This window comes from Pseudophryne corroboree, chromosome 8, assembly GCF_028390025.1.
Source record: "Pseudophryne corroboree isolate aPseCor3 chromosome 8, aPseCor3.hap2, whole genome shotgun sequence".
NCBI lineage: Eukaryota > Metazoa > Chordata > Amphibia > Anura > Myobatrachidae > Pseudophryne > Pseudophryne corroboree.
In genome coordinates, this window is record NC_086451.1 from 450,804,936 (window position 1) to 450,817,903 (window position 12,968).

Sequence of the window (12,968 nt, forward strand, 5' to 3'; positions counted from 1 at the left end):
CACTGCACTACAGAAACAGGGTTAAAACAGAGAGGGGGGGCATTTTTTGGCGATATCTCCTATATAATAGCCCTATTCTGTGACCTTGTGATTCATTTGCTAACGCTGGGCGGAGTCACAACAGTGGGCGGAGTTATTCAAATGAGTCACAGAGATCTGGCCAAATCTACAGGAGACTAGGAGCAGAAGCAGATAGTATGGGCATTGGACAGGTCACAGGCAGGGGTGCATACCTCCCAGCTTTCTGCAGGAGCTTTCTCCAGGCAGAAGGAGGGAAACACACTCGGCGAAAAGGGGGCGTGGCTTCACGGGAGGGCCCCCCGTTTTCGTCAGTGAGGGGGCTTGCCCAGCGCTCTGTGAGCTGCTGGCATGCCCCTAGGGCTGATTATGAGTCCAGGGGGCACAGGGCACTTGAGACAGGGGAGCCCTATCTCACTGCTGTGCCTGCTGTGGGTTGGGGGCGTGGCCTAATCGCGGCCCTCGCGGCCACGCCCCCCTATGCAAATTCCGATTTTTATTTTTTTTATGGGATTTTGGCCCCTCAGTTAGGGGTAAATCCAGAGGACGTGGTCGCTCCCCCTACACACCCGCACAGGGAGAAGAAAGCAGGGAGACTGCTGCCTCCCTGCAACACCACAGACCTGCCAATATGCAGCAGCGTGTGCTGACTGTAGCACAATGCTGCCGCTGTTGCTGGCAGGACGGGGGGAGCTTCTGAGCTGGGACAGAGCTACTCCAGCCGGGGGGCCCCCTAAAACTGTGGGGCCAACGGTACGTATCCCCTGGCCACCCCCCCCCCCCCTTAATCCGGCTCTGCTGCTGGAACCCCCCCTTAATCCGTACCCCCTGATGCCCCCTCTCCCTCTGTCTCCACTATTCACCGCTGCTCTGCTAAGCAGAACAGCGAGTACAGGAGCTTTCCAACTGCCCCCCCCCCCACCGCCGGACACTGCGACCCGCGGGTGGGACAGCGGGACAGACCCCAAAAAATGGGACTGTCCCGCGAAAATCGGGACATTTGGGAGGTATGGGGGTGTGTGAGGGGTATGTCATACAGACAGACGGGCACCGGCTCACTGTGTGCTTGACCCCCCACATCGGCATACTCAGCAGGGTCTCTCTGGTGCGGAGGAGCGTCACTTTCTGACACACTCCACGCTTCTTAGCTGCAGTTTAGTGGGGCACCTGCCGCTGTGCAGGTTCCATACTGCCTCTGTTATCTCCAGCCCCGGCAACCCCACCGCTAGCTACAGCGCTGCCGCCCGCAGTGGAGTGCGCCCAGCTCATTCACACACTTTAGCTGGCGGGTAGCGCTGCAGAAATCCGAGCTGCTTGCAGGCTCTGACCCACTCCTCCCTCCAGCCGCAGCGTCTCCTGGGAGCTAACCAGTCACTCCCAGTCTCCCCTTACCACAGTGCCCGGAAGCCGTGAGGTCCGCGCCACGTGCATGCTATGACCCCCTCCTCCCTCCAGCCGCAGCATCTCCTGGGGGCTAACCAGTCATTTCCAGTCTCACCTTACCACAGTGCCCGGCAGCTGCGCGAGGTCTGCGGTGTGTGACTGAGGAGGGGGGAGGGATGCGGACTGGCAGAGAAAGCAGGACTCCAGCCTGAGAGAGTCAGCCATGCCAAGTCTCCAGCAGCAGCAGATCCCAACAGGTTGGAATGGAACAGCAGCAGCCAGCAGCAGTGACTCCGGTAAGACACATCTGTCTGTCACCACTGTTTTGTCCCTAATACCAATCTCTCCCGTGCCCTGTGTTCTGTCATGTCCCTGTCACCCCTGGCCTTGCCCTGCCACCCTTATCCTGGCCCTTTCACCCTTATCCTGGCCCTTTCACCCTTATCCTGGCCCTGTCACCCTTATGCTGGCCCTGTTACCCCTATCCTGGCCCTGTCACCCCTGTGCTTGCCCTGTCAACCCTATACTGGCCCCGTCACCCCTGTCCTGGTCCTGCCGCCCCTACCCTGGCCCTGTCACCCCTATCCTGTCCCTATCATTTCTGTCCTGGCCCTGTCACCCCTGTCCTGGCCCCGTCACCCCTGTCCTGGCCCAGTCACCCCTGTCCTGGCACCATCACCCCTGTCCTGGCCCCGTCAACCCTGTACTGACCCTGTCACCCCTGTCCTGGCCCTGTTACTGCATACCCTCCAACTACCTTTTATGGCATGTACAGTACCCGCAGCTCCTCCAGACCTCTCCCCAATGCACTACACCTCCGCACCTTCCCCTCCACCACATGCGGCACTCCACCCCTCCCCCACATGCTGTGCCTCCAGACCCCCTACACCACCCGTGGCTCCCACTCCTCCACCCCTTCACCACCCACAGCACCTCCAGGCCCCTTCCACCATTCACCCCCCTTATACGTCTCCCCCCACACCTGCCCCCCTCCACCCGCAGCATCTGCAGACACCCTCCTCCATCAGCGGTCCCCCCCTCACCCACCCCTCCCCCACCAATGGCACCCCCGCACCTGCCCCTCCACCACCTGCAGCACCTCCGGACCTCCTTTCCCATCCGCCGCAACGCCCGTACCTGCCCCTACCCTACCCATGGTGCCTGCGGTCCCCTACCCAACCCCCGGCACACCCATCCCACAGCACCTCCGGAACCCTTCACCCATCCACAACATCCCCACACCTGCCCCTCTCCCACCCGTGGCACCCCTGCCCCTCCCCCACCTGCAGTGCCTCCGGACCCCTCCCCCATCTGCATCCCCCACTCCTCTGCCCCTCCCCCACGCGCAGCACCTCCCGAACCTTCCCCATCCGGGCCCCACCCCCACTTCTGCCTCCCCTCCACCCGCAGCATCTACAGACACCATCCGCAGTCCCCCCCGCACCCGCTACATTCTGTACATCGTGCCCTGCAGGTGCTGTTCACGCCGTCGCAAGGGGCTGCGCCTCCTTCACCATCGCACGCCCTTTCATTGTGCAATATTTAACCACTAACAAAGGAATGCAGGTAATACTCCATATAATACAAATATTAAACCCCAGAAAGGCATGCAAGGGTTAAGGGGGCGTAGCCCCTTGCGACGGTGTGAAGAGCGCCCGTAGGGCGCGATGAAGCACCTAGTTATTATATATTAAGCTGCTATAAGGGAAAACACTTACTATAAGGTTGTCCCTGTATAATTATAGCGCTTTGGTGTGTGCTGGCAAACTCTCCCTCTGTCTCCCCAAAGGGCTAGTGGGGTCCTGTCCTCTATCAGAGCATTCCCTGTGTGTGTGGTGTGTGTCGACAGGTATGAGGACGATGTTGGTGTGGAGGCGGAGCAATTGCCTGTAATGGGATGTCACCCCCTAGGGAGTCGACACCGGAATGGATGGCTTTATTTATGGAATTATGTGATAGTGTCAACACGCTACAAGGTCGGTTGACGATATGAGACGGCCGGCAAACCAATTAGTACCTGTCCAGGCGTCTCAAACACCGTCAGGGGCTTTAAAACGCCCATTACCTCAGTCGGTCGACAGACACTGACTCCAGTGTCGACGGTGAAGAAACAAACGTATTTTCCAGTAGGGCCACACGTTACATAATCACGGCAATGAAGGAGGCGTTACATATTTCTGATACTACAAGTACCACAAAAATGGGTATTATGTGGGGTGTGAAAAAACTACCTGTAGTTTTTCCTGAATCAGATGAATTGATTGAAGTGTGTGATGAAGCGTGGGTTACCCCCGATAGGAAGTTGCTAATTTCAGAGAAGTTATTGGCATTATACCCTTTCCCGCCAGAGGTTAGGGCGCGCTGGGAAACACCCTCTAGGGTAGATAAGGCGCTCACACGCTTATCAAAACAAGTGGCGTTACCGCCTCCTGATACGGCCGCCCTCAAAGATCCAGCTGATAGGAGGCTGGAAAATACTCTAAAAAGTATATACACACATACTGATGTTATACTGCGACCAGCAATCGCCCCAGCATGGATGTGCAGTGCTGGTGGGGTTTGGTCGGAATCTCTGACTGGAAATATTGATACCCTGAATAGCGACAATATTTTATTGACTATAGAGCATTTAAAGGATGCATTTTCTTTATATGCGAGATGCACAGAGGGATATTTGCACTCTGGCATCAAGGGTAAGTGCGCTGTCCATTTCTGCCAGAAGAAGTTTATGGACGCGACAGTGGTCAGGTGATGCGGATTCCAAGCGGCATATGGAAGTTTGACGTATAAAGGGGAGGAATTATTTGGGGTCGGTCTATCGGACTTGGTGGCCACGGCAACAGCCGGAAAATCCACCTTTTTTACCTCAGGTCACCTCCCAACAGAAAAAGACACCGTCTTTTCAGCCTCAGTCCTTTCGTTCTCATAAGAACAAGCGGGCAAAAGGCCATTCATATCTGCCTGAGGCAAAGGAAAGGGTAAGAGACTGCAGCAAGCAGCTCCTTCCCAGGAGCAGAAGCACTCCCCCGCTTCTGAAAAGTCCTCAGCATGTCGCTGGGGCCTTACAAGCGGACTCAGGTCCGGTGGGGGGGGTCGTCTCAAGATTTTCAGCGCGCAGTGGGCTCACTCGCAAGTCGACCCCTGGATCCTGCAGGTAGTATCACAGGGGTACAGATTGGAATTCGAGACGTCTCTTCCTCGCAGATTCCTGAAGTCTGCTTTACCAACATCTCCCTCCGACAGGGAGACGGTGTTGGAAGCTATTCACAAGCTGTATTCCCAGCAAGTAATAGTCAAGGTACCCCTACTACAACAAGGAAAGGGGTATTATTCCACGCTGTTTGTGGTACCGAAGCCGGACGGCTCGGTGAGACCTATTCTAAGTCTGAAATCTTTTGAACACTTACATACAAAGGTTCAAGTTCAAGATGAAATCACTCAGAGCAGTGATAGCGAATCTGGAAGAAGGGGACTTTATGGTGTCCCTGGACATCAAGGATGCTTACCTCCATGTCCCAATTTGCCCTTCAAACCAAGGGTACCTCAGGTTCGTGGTACAAAACTGTCACTATCAGTTTCAGACGTTGCCGTTTGGATTGTCCACGGCACCCCGGGTCTTTACCAAGGTAATGGCCGAAATGATGATTCTTCTTCGAAGAAAAGGTGTATTAATTATCCCTTACTTGGACGATCTCCTGATAAGGGCAAGATCCAGAGAACAGTTAGAGGCCGGTGTAGCACTAACCCAAGTAGTGCTGCAACAGCACGGGTGGATTCTAAATTTTCCAAAATCCCAGCTGAGCCCGACGACACGTCTGCTGTTCCTAGGGATGATTCTGGACACAGTTCAGAAAAGGTTTTTCTCCCGGAGGAGAAAGCCAGGGAGTTATCCGAGCTAGTCAGGAACCTCCTAAAACCAGGAAAAGTGTCAGTGCATCAATGCACAAGAGTCCTGGGTAAATGGTGGCTTCTTACGAAGCGATTCCATTCGGCAGATTCCACGCAAGAACCTTTCAGTGGGATCTGCTGGACAAATGGTCCGGATCGCATCTTCAGATGCATCAGCGGATAGCCCCGTCTCCAAGGACAAGGGGGTCTCTTCTGTGGTGGTTGCAGAGTGCTCACCTTTTTGGAAGGCCGCAGATTCGGCATTCAGGACTGGGTCCTGGTGACCACGAATGCCAGCCTGAGAGACTGGGGAGCAGTCACACAGGGAAGAAATTTCCAGGGAGTGTGGTCAAGCCTGGAGACTTCACTTCACATAAATATACTGGAGCTAAGGGCAATTTACAATGCTCTAAGCCTGGCAAGACCTCTGCTTCAGGGTCAGCCGGTGTTGATCCAGTAGGGCAACACCACGGCAGTCGCCCACGTAAACAGACAGGGCGACACAAGAAGCAGGAGGGCAATGGCAGAAGCTGCAAGGATTTTTCACTGGGCAGAAAATCATGTGATAGCACTGTCAGCAGTGTTCATTCCGGGAGTGGACAACTGGGAAGCAGACTTCCTCAGCAGACACGATCACCACCCGGGAGAGTGGGGACTTCATCCAGAAGTCTTCCACATGATTGTGAACCGTTGGGAAAACCAAAGGTGGACATGATGGCGTCCCGCCTCAACAAAAAACTGGACAGGTATTGCGCCAGGTCAAGAGACCCTCAGGCAATAGCTGTGGACGCGTTGGTAACACCATGGGTGTACCAGTCAATGTATGTGTTCCCCCCCTCTGCCTCTCATACCCAAGGTACTGAGAATTATAAGGCGAAGGGGAGTAAGAACGATACTCGTGGCTCCGGATTTGCCAAGAAAGACTTGGTACCCGGAACTTCAAGAGATGCGCACGGAGGATCCGTGCACTCTACCTCTAGACTTACCGCGGCTGCGTTTGACGGCATGGCGGTTGAACGCCGGATCCTGAAGGAGAGGGCTCCGACGGAGGAATTTCAACTGGGTCGATTCCTACATTTCCTGCAAACGGGATTGTCTATGGGCCTCAAATTGGGGTCCATTAAGGTTCAAATTTCGGCCCTGTCGATTTTCTTCCAGAAAGAATTGGCTTCAGTTCCTGAAGTCCAAGCTTTTGTCAAAGGAGTACTACATATACAGCCCCGGTTGTGCCTCCAGTGGCACTGTGGGATCTCAATGTAGTTTTGGGATTCCTCAAATCCCATTGGTTTGAGCCACTCAAATCGGTGGATTTGAAATATCTTACATGGAAAGTGACCATGCTACTGGCCCTGGCTTCGGCCAGGAGAGTGTCAGAATTGGCGGCTTTTTCGTACAAAAGCCATATCTGATTTTCCATTGGGACAGGGCAGAACTGCGGACGCGTCCTCAGTTTCTCCCTAAGGTGGTATCAGCGTTTCACCTGAACCAACCTATTGTGGTGCCTGCGGCTTCTAGCGACTTGGAGGACTCCAAGTTGTTCGACGTTGTCAGAGCCTTAAAAATATATATATATATATATATTTCAAGGACGGCTGGAGTCAGAAAGTCTGACTCGCTGTTTATACTGTATGCACCCAACAAGCTGGGTGTTCCTGCGTCTAAGCAGACGATTGCTCGTTGGATTTGTAGCACAATTCAACTTGCGCATTCTGTGGCAGGCCTGCCACAGCCAAAATCTGTAAATGCCCACTCCACAAGGAAGGTGGGCTCACCTTGGGCGGCTGCCCGAGGGGTCTCGGCATTACAACGCTGCCGAGCAGCTACGTGGTCAGGGGAGAACACGTTTGTAAAATTCTACAAATTTGATACCCTGGCTAAGGAGGACCTGGAGTTCTCTCATTCGGTGCTGCAGAGTCATCCGCGCACTCCCGCCCGTTTGGGAGCTTTGGTATAATCCCCATGGTCCTGACGGAGTCCCCAGCATCCACTTAGGACGTCAGAGAAAATAAGAATTTACTTACCGATAATTCTATTTCTCGTAGTCCGTAGTGGATGCTGGGCGCCCATCCCAAGTGCAGATTGTCTGCAATACTTGTACATAGTTATTGTTACAAAAATCGGGTTATTATTGTTGGAAGCCATCTTTTCAGAGGCTCCTCTGTTATCATGCTGTTAACTGGGTTCAGATCTCAAGTTGTACAGTGTGATTGGTGTGGCTGGTATGAGTCTTACCCGGGATTCAAAATCCTTCCTTATTGTGTACGCTCGTCCGGGCACAGTATCCTAACTGAGGCTTGGAGGAGGGTCATGGGGGGAGGAGCCAGTGCACCTAGTGGTCAAACTTTTAATTTTGTGCCCTGTCTCCTGCGGAGCCGCTATTCCCCATGGTCCTGACGGAGTCCCCAGCATCCACTACGGACTACGAGAAATAGAATTATCGGTAAGTAAATTCTTATTTTTTCTTTTACCAATTGACTGACTGGAGGCATCTCTCCAAAAGGAAACTCTCACACACATTATTTGCTGTGTTGGAAAGCAGGGGTGGGGAACCTTTCACAGGTATGAGTTGTTGAACAGCTGGAGGCTGCACTAAAGAATCCATACACCATTGTTTCTATATACCACTCTTTGGTATGAGACTCGTTTGTATTTACAGGAGCAGCCTAGCGCTCTCTTAAATTCACGTAGAGGTTGTTTTGCTTTCTTCTCTCATTTGCTTCTATGTTTCGTGATATGTAATGTATTTTCTGATCACCCCTGTACCACATTGCATGTGATTTTGTTCTATGTACTTTTGTCATTGACTGTTCCTCTGTGGATATGACTTTTGTACTTTGCTTATGCTTCATTAAAGCAAAAAATTGTTTAAACCCCCCCCCCCCCCAAAAAACAACAACTTTTTCTTGTCCTATATCCACTATAAAGTGGTTGAAGGTAGGTGCTAGCTTTGCCCTCCATGAAGTTCGCCACACCTCCAGTAGACCATACACAGCCCCCATATCACTAGTTAGACTGCCACAGCTGTTGTCGCACCCCCTGCAGCGGCACACAATAGTACCTTCACAAATTCCAGCTCCAGGCACATGTGGACATTAATCTGGCACTGGATTCCTGTGTGTCTTCTAAATCAGCAAAAAGGTGGTCGTCATTTTAGAATTTCTCCACTGACTGCAACATGTTTTGATACTAAATGGAATCTTCCTCAAACGGAACTAATTACATGGTGAATAAAATCTGTCACTCTTAAGGTTTGCATAAATAAGCTATCTGGAGAGATCTACCAAGGGGTTCCGTATGATTTGACGATGGATGAGATGCCGCCTCTCAATATACAGACTGCGCCATCCCATCAAATAGAATCCCGTCAGCCCTTACCTCACCTTTTCCCTACCCTAACCCTCCATTGTGGGTGCCTAACCCTTCCTCCCCCACTGCATAAACGTAACACTCCCCACTAGGTGCCTAATCTTCCCATCCCTAAACCTTAACCCCCCCCCCTTCTGATGGCTAAACCTACCCCCACGCTGGACGTGATTGTGTCCCACTAAAAGAAGGATCGGGATTCCGGGCACCAGTATTTAGACGCCGGGTTCCCAAGTCCTGTCTGGATTTCGATGCCGGTGTTCCTGCTGCGGACGAAATTCCGGCATTGGTATTTTTGCGCGCAGGGATCCTGTCCGTCTGTATCCTGACTGCATTCCCTACCAAGGAATGTCCCTTGCTCCAAATCAGCACAGTAGAGAGAAGAAACAGTAAACCAGTACATGTGCCACAAATTGGAGTATAACAAATATAGATCAAGTGTAAACACTATGAAAAGATACAGATAAAAGGATCCTTAACTTTGAGGTCTGTTATCCACTTGGATGTAACTAAATTAAATAGATGACCACACGATCTCTCATGGATGGATACAAGAGAAGAAAATCAATACAAAGACTAAAATGACCACACTGTATCTGCCTGTGTAGCATATATAAGACTTGTGTCCATTTTTGAGGAAAGATTTGATTATAAACTCCTCCGTGCTCATAGAAAAAGGTGCAAGTGCCCTCCACACCCCATCAGAGAATATATGAAAAGGCGTTTAAAGTTATCTTTTCCCTCCAACACCTGGGGCCTTATTCAGACCGGACGCAGCTGCGCATTAGTGTACGCAGTGGCCGCATCCAGAGGGTTTGCACACGCGCTGGCCCTATAAGCCAGATCTGCGTCCATCTCTGAATAGCCCCCCTGGTCCATCTGTTGTTAATAGGCTCCAGCATGAGGTAAAGTAAATCCAAAAAATAGGAACATCAAAAAGTGACAACTTGTGTATAACACATGTATTATACAAAAGGTAAAAACAAGTAAAAAGTACAAGGGAAAGGCTGAATTGACCTCCAACCAGATATAAGATGTATGAAGCCTTGAATAATGGCTGCATGGTTGCCTCGAAAAAGACCCATTAAAGGTTTAAACGCGTTCTCCTTATTACAGTAGTGAAGTGAGCTGTGGAGTGGAAATTGATCTCCAAGACCAAGCCTGCCCCAGAATGGGACAGTGTGCCAAAATTAAGAACCAGGTAGGAGCTGGTTCAGTGGCAGAAGTAGCGGAGACAATGGAGTCAGTTGCCGCCGAGCTCCTGCTCTGAAAGGGGCACCTTCTCCATTGTCTCCGGTCACTTCAACCACTGTGCGCCAGAGGGCGATTAGCAGCTTTGTGCACGGGGGAGGTGGGGTTTGGCGCCAGTGTTAAGCAGAGCAATCTCTCTCTTCCCCCCCCCCCCCCCCCCCCCACACACATCCTGGTTCCTGTACGCAGAGCCAGCCGATACCCACCGGCCCCTCTGTACATGAGCTCCAGGAGATGGGAGCAGCAGCGGTCCTGTGCTGTAGCGCAGAGTCACGGCTGGCAGCGATGGGGGCAGTGACTGACAGCTGATTGCTGGAATCAGCGTCCCATGCTCATTACTGGGAAAGGTGCTGCAGCCGTGGCCATGGGGCGCCTCACTGTGTGCTGTTTGGCCGTACTGTAAGTACGAGGGATTGGGGTTGTGTGCGGGTCTCAAGGGGCGTCTGAGCAGGCGGCATCCCAGTGAGCTTATGTTGTGTCCCCCACTAAATGGTACAAAGGGGGATGAGACAAATGTATTATATATGTAATAGGAGAAAAGCGCATATTATGTGTGTGCATATGTGGCTGTATGTATATATATATGTGGCTGTGTGTGTGCATGTATATTTTTCAGCAGGCAGATAGGTAGCTGATTGACTTTATCTCTCTTTATCCGTCTCCACTTTATCACTTTTTAAGGCTTAACACATTTGGGCCTGGAACGTTATCCTCTGTATCTCCATTGCGAGAGACTGATGTGGATACAATCTAACCAGTAAATGAGGTAAAGAAGTAACAAAATTTAGAGACTATAAACTAGGTACACTATACAATTATCTGTCAGATAATCTGCCAGATCTAGCTGGTTGGAATGAAAATATCGTGATGGATGAGAGCAAATGACAATGGACCATTTGCTCCCAAACACTGGAAAACTAACAAAACCTGTCATTCATACAAACTGGTTAAACACAAATTTTACCAACTTGGATGAACGACTGTTTTTGTCTGTTTTGCAGTGTTTGCGAGCAATTGGTCGATTGCCATTTGCTCTCATCCATTACCACATTTTCATTCCAACCAGCTAGATCTGGTAGATTATCTGACAGATACTTGTTTATATGTACCTAGTTTATAATTTCAGTCATTGAAAACACCAGTTACCATGTTATCTCATTATCAGCACATTTCTCAGCATGAGATTACTGCCTATTCCAGCGGTTCCCAATGTTTTTGAAATCACAGCACCACTAGGCCAAAAGTTTGGTATTGAGAAATTTAGAGAGAAATATTAAATGAAGTAAATTTTGTGTGTATTTCATCCTTAGGGTCAGTTGTGTGGTGAGGGACCAGATTTGCTTCAGTTTGTCCACATATTTTATGATTGGCAGCCACCAGCACTGGTTTTGCCTATTATATTGACCATAAATAATTTGAATTGGTCCTGGGACACCAATCCAAGGCACCCCTGCAAGTGTTCCAAGGCACCTCAGGGAGCCATGGCACACAGTTTGGAAACCACTGGCAATTCTAATATTATGTTGTCATTTAGGCTATTAACTCAAATCTCAAATGACCATAACAGCATAAATACCACTCTTTATAGCTCTATTATTCACAAAGATTGTCCAGCTAGTCCCCGAAACCTTGTCACAATGTAATAAAATGACAGAGTATGAAACCAATCTAAGCTCGAAACGAAACTGAAACATGTCACGAAAACAGGTTTGGGCTTGGTGTTCTGACTGACGTGGACGTGCTTGGCAGGCCGGATCGCTGCTCATCTTGAATGTCCTGCCGTTCTAGAAGTCAGTGCACCAAACCTGTTTCCATGCCATGATGTTATCACCGTACACCTCCACAAGATGGCGATGAATCTCAGCTGCCTATGTGCCCTATAGCCACAGAAGTGTGATCACACTACACACCTCATTGTTTGGCCATGTTTCTGCCAGTCCCGCCATCTTACTCTTGATGCTGGGACAGTATGACTGATATGAGGCACAGTCTAATGGCCATGAGGGGAAGCAGCGGTCTACCTGCTGTGGCCTGGCGGGATATTAGAATGACCTAGAGAACATTACACACGTCAGAGGTCTCATTACCTTATTAATCTGTCCTTGTGTGTGTATATATATGTAGTCATGTAAAGAAGGAGATTTATGGTAAGAACTTACCTTTGTTAAATCTCTGCGAGGTACACTGGGTTCCACAGGGAATAACACTGGGGGTGTAGAGTTGGATCTTGATCCGAGGCACCAACAGGCTAAAAGCTTTGACTTCCCAAGATGCACAGTGCCGCCTCCTCTTTGACCCCGCCTCCGTGCACAGGAGCTCAGTTTTGTTAACCAGTCCAATGCAGTAGCAGGTAAAAGAGACGACAACCTTTAGTAGCCACATATACCACATTCTCGCGACAAGAGAGGGTACCAGCAGCTAATGCCATACAAACCCAAAGAAGCTAAGTGCATTAGGGTGGGCACCCTGTGGAACCCTGTGTACTTTGCAGAAAGAGATTTAACAAAGATAAGTTCTTACCATGAATCTCCTTTTCTGCAGCGGGGTACACTGGGGTTCCATAGGGAATAACATCGGGGATGTCCTAAAGCAATTCCTCATGGGAGGGGACGCACTGTAGCGGGCACAAGAACCCGGCGTCCAAAGAAGGCATCCTGGGAGGTGGAAGTATCGAAGGCATGGAACCTTATGAACGTGTTCACTGAGGACCATGTAGCCGCCTTGCACAATTGTTCAAGGGTCGGGCCGCCCAAGAAGGTCCAACAGACAGAGTAGAATGGGCTTTAATGGTAGCAGGAGCTGGGAGACCAACCTGTACATAAGCATGTGCAATCACCATTCCAATCCATCTGGCCAAGGTCTGCTTATTAGCAGGCCAGCCATGTTTGGGAAAACCAAAAAGGACAAAGAGAGATCTACTAAGAGAGGCGGTTCTCTTCACATATATATGAAGAGCCCGTACCACATCCAAAGACCGTTCTTTGGAAGACAAACCAGGAGAGGTAAAGGCCGGAACCACAATCTACTGGTTAAGGTGGAAAGACGACACCACCTTAGGCAAATAA